Raw genomic sequence first — 13,196 nt, 5'->3', positions numbered from 1 at the left:
CGGGCCGAGAGGGCCGGCAGCTGAGGCAGGCAGCCTGTGGCCGGGTGTGGCGTAGGGCCGGACTTACACGATGATTCCAGTTTGCCGGAAGAAAAAGCATATGCGGGTGGACGCTTTGTAGGAAAACAAAAATCTAGAGCACCTAAATGGTGCGAAAGCTTGAACAATCAATATATGAGTTTTGAGAGAAAGGGAAAAACTATGAGAAAAATCCTTAGTAGCTTTATCGAGGAATAGTCCTCAGATTTTGAGGAAGATTCCTCATAAAAGAGGGAATTTCCATCAGTTTTTGAGAAGACTCCCTAAAAATCTAAGTTTTTCCAAAATTTATGGGATTTCCTCAAAATGTTTCCCTTTTTTCCTCCAAAATATCAGACATTTGCTTTCACCGTGTGTATGGTTTTAACAAGAGCTCCATCGAAAGTAGCACTTTTAGCACCTTTCATGCGATTTGATCCACTGCTAAAAGATAAGCCTTTTTCCATGCAGAAAGACCATCAAATTTTCTGTGTCCTACATGTAGCTTCGTAGGGGGAAAGACCGACAAGAAAATAAAACAGAAAAAAAAGCAAACTAAGAATTCAATTTGCTAAGGAAACGGCTCGGCGATATCCTTTTCGTTGAGGAACGGACTGACCCGCTGGCGCCATGCAGGGGCCCGCCGTGTCCCTCCGACCCACCTCATGTGGGTCCGCCTTGCCCCCTGCCCCGCCCCCGGTGCCGGCCGGTGCCGACCGGGCCCCAAACAACTTAATTACAGCCAATAGGCGAGCCAAGGGGCGCCGGGCCAGGGGCGGGACCAACCCCGGGGGAGAGGGGGCACTCATTTAGCGGGGGTGGGAAGGGGGCGAGCGCAGGGGTGGCCGCCCCAGCGCGCGGGAAGCTACGCGGGGGAAAAAAAGAAGGAGAGAGGACAGAGAGCGAAGAGCAGCAAAGTGTAATAAAAACGTGTGGGAAAACTGGAAAACGATAAAAAGAGGGGATTACGTAGCAAGCGATCGAGAAGGAATCTTACCAACTTTCACCATGATTACTACAAAAATATTGAATGAGACTCCCTCTATTACTTCATACGAGTTCGTATATGGGGGCGTGGTGCATGGCGCACCGCGCAGCGCACCCAGCGAGGACGGGGAGGGGCAGGAGAGCGAGGCAGGGGAGAGGGGGAACAGGAGAGCGGGAAGGGGGGCACGCCCCGCGGGGCCGCCAGGGGGGTGGTTAGAATCACTTTGGCCCATCATTTAAGCGCAGGCATCAGGTACCCATCGTCATCAACATCCTCATCATCATCATCCTCCTCCTCTGCCTCTCTTCGACGCAGCGGAGATTTTTGTCCAAGACAGCGATCCGCCTGTCTGTCCGTCGTCGTCCTCCACCTCACCGGTACGCCGGTGCAAAGGGGCAGAGGAAGAGAGAGAGGCGAGAGGAAAAGGAGAGAGCAGCTAGTGATAAAGAGAGAGCAGAGGAGAAAGAGAGCGGCAACCAATTGAAAATTATTGACGGTTGTCAGCAATCGGCGTCCAATAGAGATTGATATTGGGATCAGCAGCGCCTCAGGTGCCGATTGCCAAGTCATGCCGTCACGCCCGGAGGACAGCAATCGCATTGCAGTGGGGCGGCGCGACGAACAGCCGACGGGCCAACAACAACTCAATCCCCAACAAACAGCAACGCATAAACGCAGTCAGCCAGCCGACCCACGCGGCGCATTGCATAGCTCCATTTTACTCTCGCCTGCTACACCCTCATTTTTGAAAAAAAAATTATAGAAATTAAATATTTTTTCCAGGTAAGCCGCGTGCGCACAGGCGCCTTTCTCCGTAACAGTATCACTCTATCTCTCATTTCGGCGCCCAGTCGGGGGTTCCTCTGGTAATTGATTCGGTCCAGCCCAAGATAGCTCGCGCGCCTTTGTCGCCCCGCCTGCTGACGTAACGCCCCGCGCCGCCCCGCCCCGCCACACCCTGCCACACCCCACCGCGCCCCACCACGCGTTTGAGTCTCCGGTACAACAGCTCCATCCCGTACACGACGCGCAATCAAGGACGTGCGCTTGGTGCGGCCCGAGCTCGGAAGTTATTGTGGCTTGTTTTGGGTTTGTTATGGACTGCGACAGCAAGGTGGTGGCGGTGCGAAGGAGGGCGTGGAGAGAGAGAGAGGGGAAGAGGGTGGGGGGATAGCAAATATTTCATGCTTAGTCTGATTTATCGAACGTCAAATGACCAACAATCGGATTATGAATGGGTACACGACTTGCTTGAAGCTCGCGGTCGAGAACGAGATGCGAGGGGAAGAAGAGGGTGGAGGGGGGAGCTTTTGCTGAGACGTCCGGTGTTGTGTTGCACAAATAAGTACTCATTCCGGTAGTTCTGAAAGTGCGCGAGGGCGAGGCTCGAGGGCGCTGAGCAGACGCGGAGTCGTTCGCGGTCCTCCTCAACGGGTGCCTCCTCTCGGCCTCCTTCTTCAGCTCCAAGCCGCCGCTCTGCTCCACTAGGCTTCCTCCCACAGCCTGATATGTGGATAAATTTAGTAACGGCGTCGGATCTGTATAAAAGGCTACGTCTTTATCATCTAAGTTATTGCCGACTCTGACAGGGTAATATGTGAGAGTGAGAAGGACGCGGCCGGGCGGCTCAGAGTGTGAGCGAGGAGGAGGGAGAGAGAGAGAGAGAGAGAGAGAGAGAGAGAGAGAGAGAGAGAGAGAGAGAGAGATTTGAAGGGAATGGAAAGAGAAGGGGAGTATGGAGCCCGGCTCGGCCCCGGCGCACCTGGAGGGGACGTGTTTGGGAGCAGAGAGACATATCACTTTGACTCAACACTCGGAGCCCGGCGGAGCCCAGCAGTCTGCCTTGGAGGCTTAACACCTAACACAACACCTCTGAGGAAGGGGGGCTGGGGAGAGGCGTGCGGCTGTTTCGGTCAGAACACCTTCAAGGACGAGGGGGAGAGAGGCCGCGGGGATCGCAGTCAATATGAAGCTTGTTCCATACATATTTCTCAAATGCGTTTTAAATACTTAAACTTTATCGGTACATAAAACGGTTCCCGACCGGAGATGGTTTCAAATACGGCCATTAAAAGCTCAGAGAAGGGCCTTAAGGTCCATCTTTATTAGTCATCGACCGGCAGAGGAATAAGTAGTTTTTCCAGGGTCTCAACGAGGAATCCCCCGCCTGAGTGAAAGAGCTTACAAAATATGTGGAAGTGAAGGGGAGAGATGATGGAAATTGAGATGAAGAGGACGAGGCAGAGCGTGGGAGAGAGAGGAGAAGGGAGAGAGAGAGAGAAAGAGCGAGAGAGAGAGTAAGGAGCGATGGCGAGGGAGTGCGCGCAAGGTGTGAAAAGAGCGGTTTAAAGAGTCGGCCGCCGCGCCCCCAGACTTCACATCCATTTTCATTTTAAAAACTATTGGTCATAAATTATTCGGGCTTGTCCGATGGGCTTGGCCGGGGCGTTTGATACGCCGGCGCAGCAGCGAGGGGCGCTGGAGGGATCAAAAATAAAAAAAAGCGAAGGGAAAGCCCTTCCTTTTCTATCGACCCCGCCGTAGTCAATACAAGTGACTAATAATAAATCGTCGAAGGGGAGAAAAATTGTGATCGTCCTTTCACTGAACGACAGCAGAAGCAGCAGCGGGTGTTGCATAGAGAGACAGAGGGCAGCGGCCCCAAGTGAGTTATCTGACAGGGTGTCGAGTTCATGAGCACTAATTGTCCAGCGCGCTTTGCATGTCAACCAGGACGCATGGCGGCATGGCCCGCTGTTCCGGTTGTGTGTTTGTGTGAGTGTGTCCGGGTCGCACTACGCTCCGCCACGCAACAATGTAATTGCTGCGTTTATTCTATCAAATGCTCCACCGCACAAACACGCCAGCGTTCGCGCCATCACCGTCAACCCTTTGCGCGCGACGCTTCCCACTGCTGCTCGAAATATCAAGTCATTCAGACTCGTGACACCGTAATTTTTGCCCCCTTCCTCCTTCTGTCGCTTCGAACGCTGAAATATGACAGAAACTAAAATAAAAGGGTAAATACAAATTGGTTTGTTGTGAGATTAGTGAGCATGCATGATCAGACAACCCTTCCGACGGCAAACAGTGCAGTGGGTAGAACGACGGTGACTCACTGCAGATAAGAACGTCAGGGTGTTGGGTCGTTGGGTCGTAAGCTTTGCTCAGCGCGCTGCCAGACTTTTATTTAGCTATTTTCTGACCAATAATACTAAATAAAAATTAAATAAGTTACTTTTTGACCAAAAAATTAATAAGGTATTGGTCGGTATTTGGAACTGGCCAGAGCTGCGGCCCCAGCCCCGAGGACAGCACGGCTCGCCCGGCCCCTCCCACCGCCCACTCGGCAGCACTCACTGTGCAGCCCGACAGATCTTCATGACACTTCAATTTTCACGTGTTAAATTTGTGGCGTTGGCTGAGGGCGTTTGCGAGCGCAAGCGCGCGCGCGACGCCGTCGTCGTCGTTCGACGAATTCCAAGCTTTACGACGGACGCTCTCCTCTTCCCCGCAGACGGGCGGACGAACGCACGTCAGGGGCACACACGTAGCCACAGGAGGAAAACATCAGATTGAACAGGACTGCCAATAATTGTCACATCCCTCAAACGGCACGAAGAGAAATCGCTCTCCGCCTTCTGCTGCCTCGGAATAACGCGCATTTAACCCTTGTGCTCGCTGCAACGGCAGCCTCGCCGTGACCACGTTAACCCCGCGCTGCTCGCCCGCCTCACAATTTCTACGTCAAAAGTTTAACGCGCGGAACTGTCTCGCTCCCAGCTGCGGCCGGGGGGCGTGTCGTGCCGGCTCGGCCGGCCGCCACCGACCAGCGCGGGTCCCGGGTTCAACTCGCACCGCCTGCGCGATAAATCAGGCCGTCGTTTTGATCGGCGCGCGAGGAGCAGGGCGGCGGAGGGTCGGGTCCGGGTCGGGGTGAGCGAGCGGCACAACAAAATGTTGTGGGGGCAGCGAGCGGGCCTGCTGGGTCACGGCTGTTGTTGTTCCCCGCCGCAACGCACGAGGGGGCGAGAGGGTACAAATATTATGGGGCCCCAAAAAGGATCAGGACGGTCATTGGAGTCGAATGAGACCCCATGATATTTTTACCCCGGGGTACAAATATTATAGGGTCCCAAAAGAATCAGGATGATCATTAGAGTCGAATGAGACCCCATGATATTTTAACCCCGGGTTACAAATATCATGGACTCCAATGACCGTCCTGACCCTTTTGGCACCCCATAATATTTGGATCCCCCCCCCCCTCCCCTACCCGATGTTTCACATGGTTTCTGAACGGCCCCGACAAAGCCAAAAACAAGAAGAAGCGCAGAGCATACGGCCGCGCGAGAATAAACGGCCGCACCATTATTTCTAAACGGAGCGATTCGAAACAATATGGCGGCTGTTCACATACGCCCCGGCCGCTGCCGCTGCCGCCCGGCCCGGCCCCGCGCGCGGCGAAACGGCCTCGTAATTACAAGCGGGCTGCTGTTAATGCCGGCCCGGGCGTTACGAGCAAACGCCATAAAAATATTACGGCTTCATTACACACAGCAGCAAGCCCTCTAATCTCTTTGTGTTGCACACTAGTAGTCTGCAGAACCGCTCTCCCTGTGCTGCCACCTGTGTTTTTTGCACACCTGAGCGGCGGCGGCGGCGGCGGCGCGCCAAATTCCAAGGGACGAAGGAACACACGGATCAGACGCATGTTCAGAGAACAACGGAAAGTTGCATACAGACAGAAAATTTTAAAGGAACAAAATCAACACCCATTTAAAAATGAAAACAAAAGTTTTAAAAAATACCGCAAAATATTATAAACACAGTAAAAACAATGTCTGATATTCCTTGCGCAAAAGGAAGAAAAACTCTTGAGGAAATTTCCAAATAAAACTTCTTAGATTTTGAGGAAGCTCCTTAAAAATAAAAGAAGGAAATTACCCTCGCTTTGCTGTATTGGGTGATTTAGTGATGATTATTTCGCAGCTTGTCAGGCAGAAATACTACTCCATGGAATTTAGCTCCCGAAACCGTTCTACTAATCTTGTTTTTCTGTTACGATCGGCGCGTCGCACCCGCGCACGCGCGCCCGCTCTTGTCCCTCATTTACGACAGAGCAATCGCCACGTATGAATAATTCCGTAGCCAACTCGGCCGCCGAACACGGTGATGATAACCCGCGGGCGATCATCGTCCGCGGGGCGGGGAGTGGCGACGCGGGGAGCGGCCAGGTGCTAAGTTGGCGGCGAGGGTCAAATTGAAAACACAAAAATTCGGAGCGCGCGCCCACCCGCGTATCTCACGCTTGGTGTGTGCGCGGACTCAACAGTCGTTGGTTCCACTCGTCTCTCTCTCTCTCTCTCTCTCTCTCTCTCTCTCTCTCTCTCTCTCTCTCTCTCTCTCTCAACCCCGTTCTATTCGAGCACGCGTAGCAAGAGAGACGGAGACCCATGGCCTTATTCTCTCCGCTGCGCGAGTGCGAGCGAGACGGCGCGTATTTTTGGACACCCGCACACACACACAAACACACACGCATGGCGGGCCGCTCAGCGCGCCATGTGGAGATAACTGCCGATAATTAAGTGATTATCCTGCCATTTTAACACCTGTACACGGCGGGGCCCATCTGCCGCGACATGCCCGACGACGCCTCGCCGCTACCGATACAGACACACAGCGCTGCTGCCGGCCCGTCACATTTAGCCTCTCCGCCCTCCTCCGCCAGGCTCCTTCTGGAGCGGCTCCAGTCGGAATGCGCTCTGCTCCTGGACAACGCCTGCAATATCTGCTCTGGAGTAACGCCCAGGCCCTCGCCACGCCCTCCTGGTAATTAACACTGCATTATAAGAGAGGCAGACGACCGGTAGCAGACAGACACCAGTGTAAACGTCTGCGCGCTGCCGAGCTCGCGGTGGAAAATGAAATGGAGGTGTTTGGAATCCACTCACCGACCGCTCCGGACCGCTCGTACAGGGAGAAATATCGTTTCGCCTTCGTTAGTAGAGTGGCTGCTCTCAAAATCTCTTTCCCTGTAGCACAGAAGAAAACAAGATCGTTAATAGATGAAGTAATTTTGTAAATCATACATTACACCGCGTACAACACCAGAAAAAACTTTTTAAAAAACGGGAAGAAAAACGCTTTTAAATTTTTTTTACAAACACTTTTTAAATAAACGTTTTTTTGCCAATAAATGTCGTTGAGCCGGTCTGGCTAGGGTGCGGCTCCATAAGGCGTGCGGGCTCTGCATGGCAGACTGCCGTAAAGGTGGAAAACAATCGCCAGGCACGACACACCGGCCCAGGCCTCGCGGTCATGGTGGTCAGTGAATATGATTCAATTATTATTCGACGCTCGCCCCGTGCCACATGGGCCGCATAATGAGCGCGTAATGGTAGGTTTATATATGTTTTGGAGGGAAAATGCGCCACCGCCCGAGATAAGCATCGCGGTAACGTCTTAATTCCGGGGAGCAGAGAAACGATTCGGCCGCGGCGATACGTCCTGCGGTGGCGAAGGGGCAAGGGATTAAAATACAGCATGAGCCTCGTACCCGTAATAGAAAGGTAACTTGAAGCGGGCGCGGAGGAATTTGAGACGACTTTGAAACTATTACGAGAACGGTCCAGTAAAGGTCGCAGATTATCAGAGCACATATGAGGAATGTCTGAATTGGTTAGGGGCATATGTACAGGCTTACCTCACAACGGAGTAAACTCCATCTTTGGTAATTCCAGTATTGGAGTTTAGTAAAACTGACAGGGTACCTAACTTACTGCAGCCTTCCAAATACCGTTCCCCAACAAAGAAGCCCTCGATGCTTGCCGGCGGCGAGTCCTTGCAGCAGACGAGCCCCCCTCACTCGGTACTAACAATTCGACAAGCTGCCTTCCGCGCGACCACGCCCCGCGCCGAGCCAGAAAAGTGAATTGAGGAATTATCTCCGCCAGCGATACCAATCGCTTCCCCTCCCGTCGTACCCGCCGCCGCCGCCGGGGGTACGAACGTACCCACCACTAGCCCCGCCCAGAGAGGGAGGGGGGGACAGGGAGGGAGAGGGTATTTGCGTTTTACTCCCTTGCCCGCGATAATGTCTCAATGCACAGCTCGAGCCCCGCCAGAGGCCGTTCAATTACCCACTCGCCGTAAAATACGAGGTGCTAGGTACCCTGCGGTACCCTGTGGTACCCTGCGGTACCCGGCAGAGTACCCGGCGCACAGGCCGCGCCACCTGGCCGGCCGCCGGCAGCGCCTTCTAACTTGCACGACGCGCCGCGATCCATCGCAAATCACGGGGCCATCAGTGGGGCGAAGAGTGCGCGGTGGCGCCGCCAGCAACGGCAAAAAGATATGTAATTGCGCCGAGTCTGACAAAGCAAACACACGGACAGATTAAGGTTAGGAAACCGTGTATATTCTCCGAAAATTTTTGGAAATTTTTGGTAATTTTGGGGGAATTTTTCGATCTTTTTGGATACTTTTTTTTTTTTTTTAATTTTCAAAAAAGTTTGGATTTTTTTTTTTGAAAATTTTGGTAAATTTTCTGGAAATTTTCCAGGACGTGTCCGTCGGGGGTGGCCTCCTTATTGACGCCAGGCCCACCGGGGAGAGCAAGCTAAGTCGGCGGGGCGCCTTTCGTTTAGCATATAAAAATTGTATAATTCCGAATTTATGACTTTGTTCCCTTATCCCTCCCTGCGCTGTAGGCCGCGCGCTCGCAGGCCGCCCCGGGGTGCTGGTTAGGCCGCCACGCACCGATAGCAGCGCCCTTGTTCCGACTAATCGCTCCTAATTGCGGGCGAGCCGCCGTAGGCAGCCGTAGGCCGGACCCCGCCGGCCCAGCAGAGCCCGCGCCCTTTTGAATACCAAATCAGGCGACGGCGAAAACGCCTTGTTTTCTGGGCTGTTTTCAAATTCTATCGTCCCGTCTCTATTATTTTCCGGGCACGTCGTATTTCATACATTCGCGCGCGAGCGGGCGGGGCGAGCGTGCGCGCGCGCGCGAGCGAGCGGCACCACCGCCCCCCTCAACCTCACCCGGCTTCCTCTTCATCTCCTTCTATTTTTCCTCAAACACGCGAGCACAGTTATTGATAAGCGGCCCTCTCTCTCTTACACACACACTCTCTCTCCCTCTCTTTCTTTCTCCCTTCCTCTGCCCTGCGTGACTGCGTGCGTCGAACGTAAAAATACGCATATTATAATTTGCGCGCGGGGCGGCGCTGTAACACTGTAACACGACCGGGGTCGCGCATTCAGGGACCTTAAAACCACTTTTAAGATATGGCCCTAAAAACAATGTCAAGTTGTTATTATTTCTTGGTTCACTGCACATATTCTTCGCCAAATATTTCGTACGCTTTTATAGCATCAACCGGCGGTCACAAACTAAACATTTCATGATAGAAAATTTTACTGATAATAGTTTCTCTCTCTATCGATAGCGACACCTGCGGCATCACAGCAGAGCATCAGCGCCTCACTGATCGTGCGTGCGTGCGTGTGTGTGTGCGTGTGCGTGTGATGTGCGCGCGAGCGGCGGTACCTCTGCGATAATCACTCAATCAATGACGTCCTCGCGTGATAAGAGATAAAGCCGTTGTAGCGTGTGATGTTGGCCGCGCCCCGCCGAGCGGCGGCCCCCCTTTTGTACCCGCGTGTAATCTAATTCTGTGGACGCCACCACCTCCTCACAGCCCCCCCCCCCTCCCCTCAACCCCCTCACGACCCCACCGACACCCATACCTCGTCCGCGCTTCCCCCCTTTTCCGGGCCAGAGTTTGGACCACAGGTGTTTTGTACACATTGTGTTTTTATTGGGACGTGCTGTACACGTACACACACACACACACACACACACACACACACACACACACACACACACACACATCGGTATCTCCCCGTAGGCCGTAGGGGTGATTAATATTAACGTGCGGTTTAGGCTCACAACGCGTTTTCAACTCGTATACAATATCTTCCTCCTCTCTTCATTTTCCAGCCCCTCTTTTATACATTTCCCACACACCTCGTTATTTCCCTGCGCTCGAAACAAACCGCCAAATAAACCGCGCACACTTCTTCCCTCCCCCGACGAACGCGCCGACGAGGAAGAAAGCGAAACGATATTATTAGAAGAGACACAAAACTACTTTCCACATCGCAAAAGCTCTTCATCTTGTTTCCCCGCTGCCGCTTTGATCTTTCACAGAGCAGCATTCGATTCCATGCCGCTGCGCCCTGCCCCGCCCCGCCCCGCCTCGCCCCGCCTCGCCCCACCCCGACGCGCGCGTGCAGCGACTGCGGCAAAAAGGCCAGCTAATAAAAGCAATCCGTCGCGCGGATAAGGAAGAGGGCATTGCGCGAGTCATGCGCCAAAACAAAGAGAGTGCGAGAGAGAGCAAGAAAACGAGCGCGAAATACGGGCGTGCGAGAGTGAGAGAAGCAGAGGGGGCAGAGAGAGACAGAAAGAGAGGAGGGAGAGGGGAGAGGATCAGTGACGGCGTAATGAACACATTATAGAAAGCGTAGCGGAACTGCAGGTGCGAGAATGATAGATGGCCCGATGGGCCGAACGGAGTGAGTGGGCGGCGAGACAAAGAATACCTCGGCCCGTATTTTATTTGATAGAGACGTTCTCCACTCCTCTCTGCGTCTCTCTCTTCCACCACCACCACCCCGTTCTCTCCTCTCCTCTCTTCTCTTGATGCTCGTCGTCGTCGTCCTCGTCGAAAAAATTGGTTTTGGTTGAAAAAAGATAAGAAGAAAAAAAAGAGAGGAGGGCAATTTGTCATAAGTAACGCTGCTGGGCCCGTTGCGCTCTCGGCGGTGCTTGACTCACTTCTTAACGAGAAGATGAGGTATGAGGACGCCACGCCGCGCCGCGGAGGTGATGGCCCCCGCTGCGCAGGCGGGGCGGGGCGGGGAGGGGCCGAGACGTCTTCAGCCCCGCTCCCGATCCGACAGCGGCACGCATATAATGCAAATGGACAAACAATAGCTTTTGGCCGACGCACCGCCGCCGCCGCTGGTCAGGTGGTATGATGAATTACATTATTGGGCGGGAGAATTTGAAACAAGAGGGGGTGAAGAAAACACAACACAAAAGGTCGATTCCGCGCGCGCAGCGAAACTTAATCGAGTACCAAACAACAACAACAAAAAATGCCTTGGTTCGACGCTTTGGACGTCCACCGCCACCGGTCCTACACGACACGCGGCAGGGGGTACCGCTACTCGTCCGTAAGCCCGTATCATTAGCTGGGGCGGGGCGGAGCGGGGCGGAGCCTCCGAACATTTGTTTCGCCATCAGAAACTAAACCATCGCACTAGCAGACACATTTCATCTTTTTTTTTCCTTCTCCTATCCTATTGCCGCTAGCCTTCTCTATTCCCCGCCTTCTCCAAGCGCGCGTTACATTCAGACACCACCAACACCGGCCGCTGCCAGACCGACCTCGTTATCCGTTTCTCCCATCGCCTTTAGCGAGTTAGTCGAGGTTGTCAAATTTTCAGGTAGCTCATTAGGTATTTTTTCCCTTCTCCTCTCTTTCTCTTTCTCTCTCTCTCTCTCTCTCCCGGCTGCCACTCGTCCGTATCTTCTCTTTGAATGATACTGCCCCGAGGGTGCCCCGCCGCTGCCGCCAACGATCGTGAGAAGAAGAGAAGAGGAAGAAGAGGAAGAGTGCGCGATTCAGGAAACGTGTACGAGGGGTTTCAATGCCGACAAGTTGGTACTACCACGAGGCGCCGCCGCCGGGATTCATATAACGCCGCGCCGCAGACTCCTAAACTTATTCCCCTGATCCTTTACGAACTTTCTCCCTCTTCCCTTACACCACCGCCAGGCGGAGGTTCCAACAGCCCTCCCCAAACCCCCTCTCCCTCTCTCTCCCAAGAATCTCCGCAAAGCCCCAAACAATTTATATCCGTTAATGCCGCCATCTTGTTCCCGCGTCTGGTCGTTAAAGCTGACAACGTCTCCCCATAACACCCCCTTCTTCCCCCGCCGCCGCCCTCGAGCGCGCCAAGCGCGCGCGCGCCTTGATCTCTGCACTTTGCTGGCGAAAAGCCTTCGCAGTCCTAATTCATTCCCTTTGATAAGTGGCAGCAGCAGCAGCAGCCAACTCCGCCGGAATATCATTTCCAGTCTGGAAAATGTAACACGAACACGGGCGAGTATTTCATACGGCAGCGCAACGACCGCGAAGTTTAAAAACTTCCACAAGGGTTTGTAACGAAGGCGTGTTCAACAGAACTTTGAGACGGGCACTTGCGCGACACACGGCACGACGTATCGTAAAAGTGCGGAGGGCGAGGAAGTTCCACACAGTTTTACACACAGTATCCCAAATCCTTTTGAGAGAGAGAGACTCTCTGTATCCATCCATACCGGCGCCCGCGCCGCTTCCCATGTGAACCAAACTCGGACCGCTATCAGATCCGGGAGTAAGCCCGCGGGGGCCGCGCTGCCAGCCCCGCCCCGCCGCTGGCCCGGGGGTGCGGCTACTGAATTAGCGATCCTGCAGCGACAGCGGGGCGGGGCGGGGCATGATGTGCTGCTGCCTGCTGATCCCTCTGCGATGTTATCGCCCCACCCCGCCCCGCCCAGCCCGCGGGGCGTGTCATCCCTCCGAGGAGGGGCTGCTGGCTTGCGCCCCCCCGGCCATCCGTTAGGGGCCGCCCGGCCACACCACCAACCACCACCCCCCACTTGCAACCTAACCTCCACTTAAGCAGCGCGCGACCGACAACCCCCACCCTCCCACTTCCCAACCTCCCCACTTACAGGCCGTGCCCCACCACCACTAACCCTTCCATGGGGATCCTCTCCTTATATACGTCCCGAAAATGAAAAGAGAAAGCACACCCATCAGCACTGATTGCACACGCCGACAGAATGGCGAAGTAAACACGGGAGGAGAGGGGCGCGATGTGTAAACCCTCTCACGCCTCTCTGTCTCTCTCGCACCCCTTCCACCCCAGCGCCCGCTCGCTCTGGCTCTCTCGCTCTCAAGCCCCGCGCGCCACCACACACTCTCTTCCGCATGTACATCACGTTCGATTGAGCCAATGGGAGGCTCGGCGCCAGATCCCTCTTCCATCTGCTTCTCTCCCTCTCTCTCCCACCGCCGCCCACTTTGTGAATCTTTATACGGGGCGGGACGCCGGCGCGAGGGTGGGCGGG

This window comes from Frankliniella occidentalis, unplaced genomic scaffold (assembly GCF_000697945.3).
Source record: "Frankliniella occidentalis isolate FOCC.00 unplaced genomic scaffold, Focc_3.1 Scaffold110, whole genome shotgun sequence".
Classification (NCBI taxonomy): domain Eukaryota; kingdom Metazoa; phylum Arthropoda; class Insecta; order Thysanoptera; family Thripidae; genus Frankliniella; species Frankliniella occidentalis.
Note: the sequence above shows the minus strand (reverse complement) of the source record.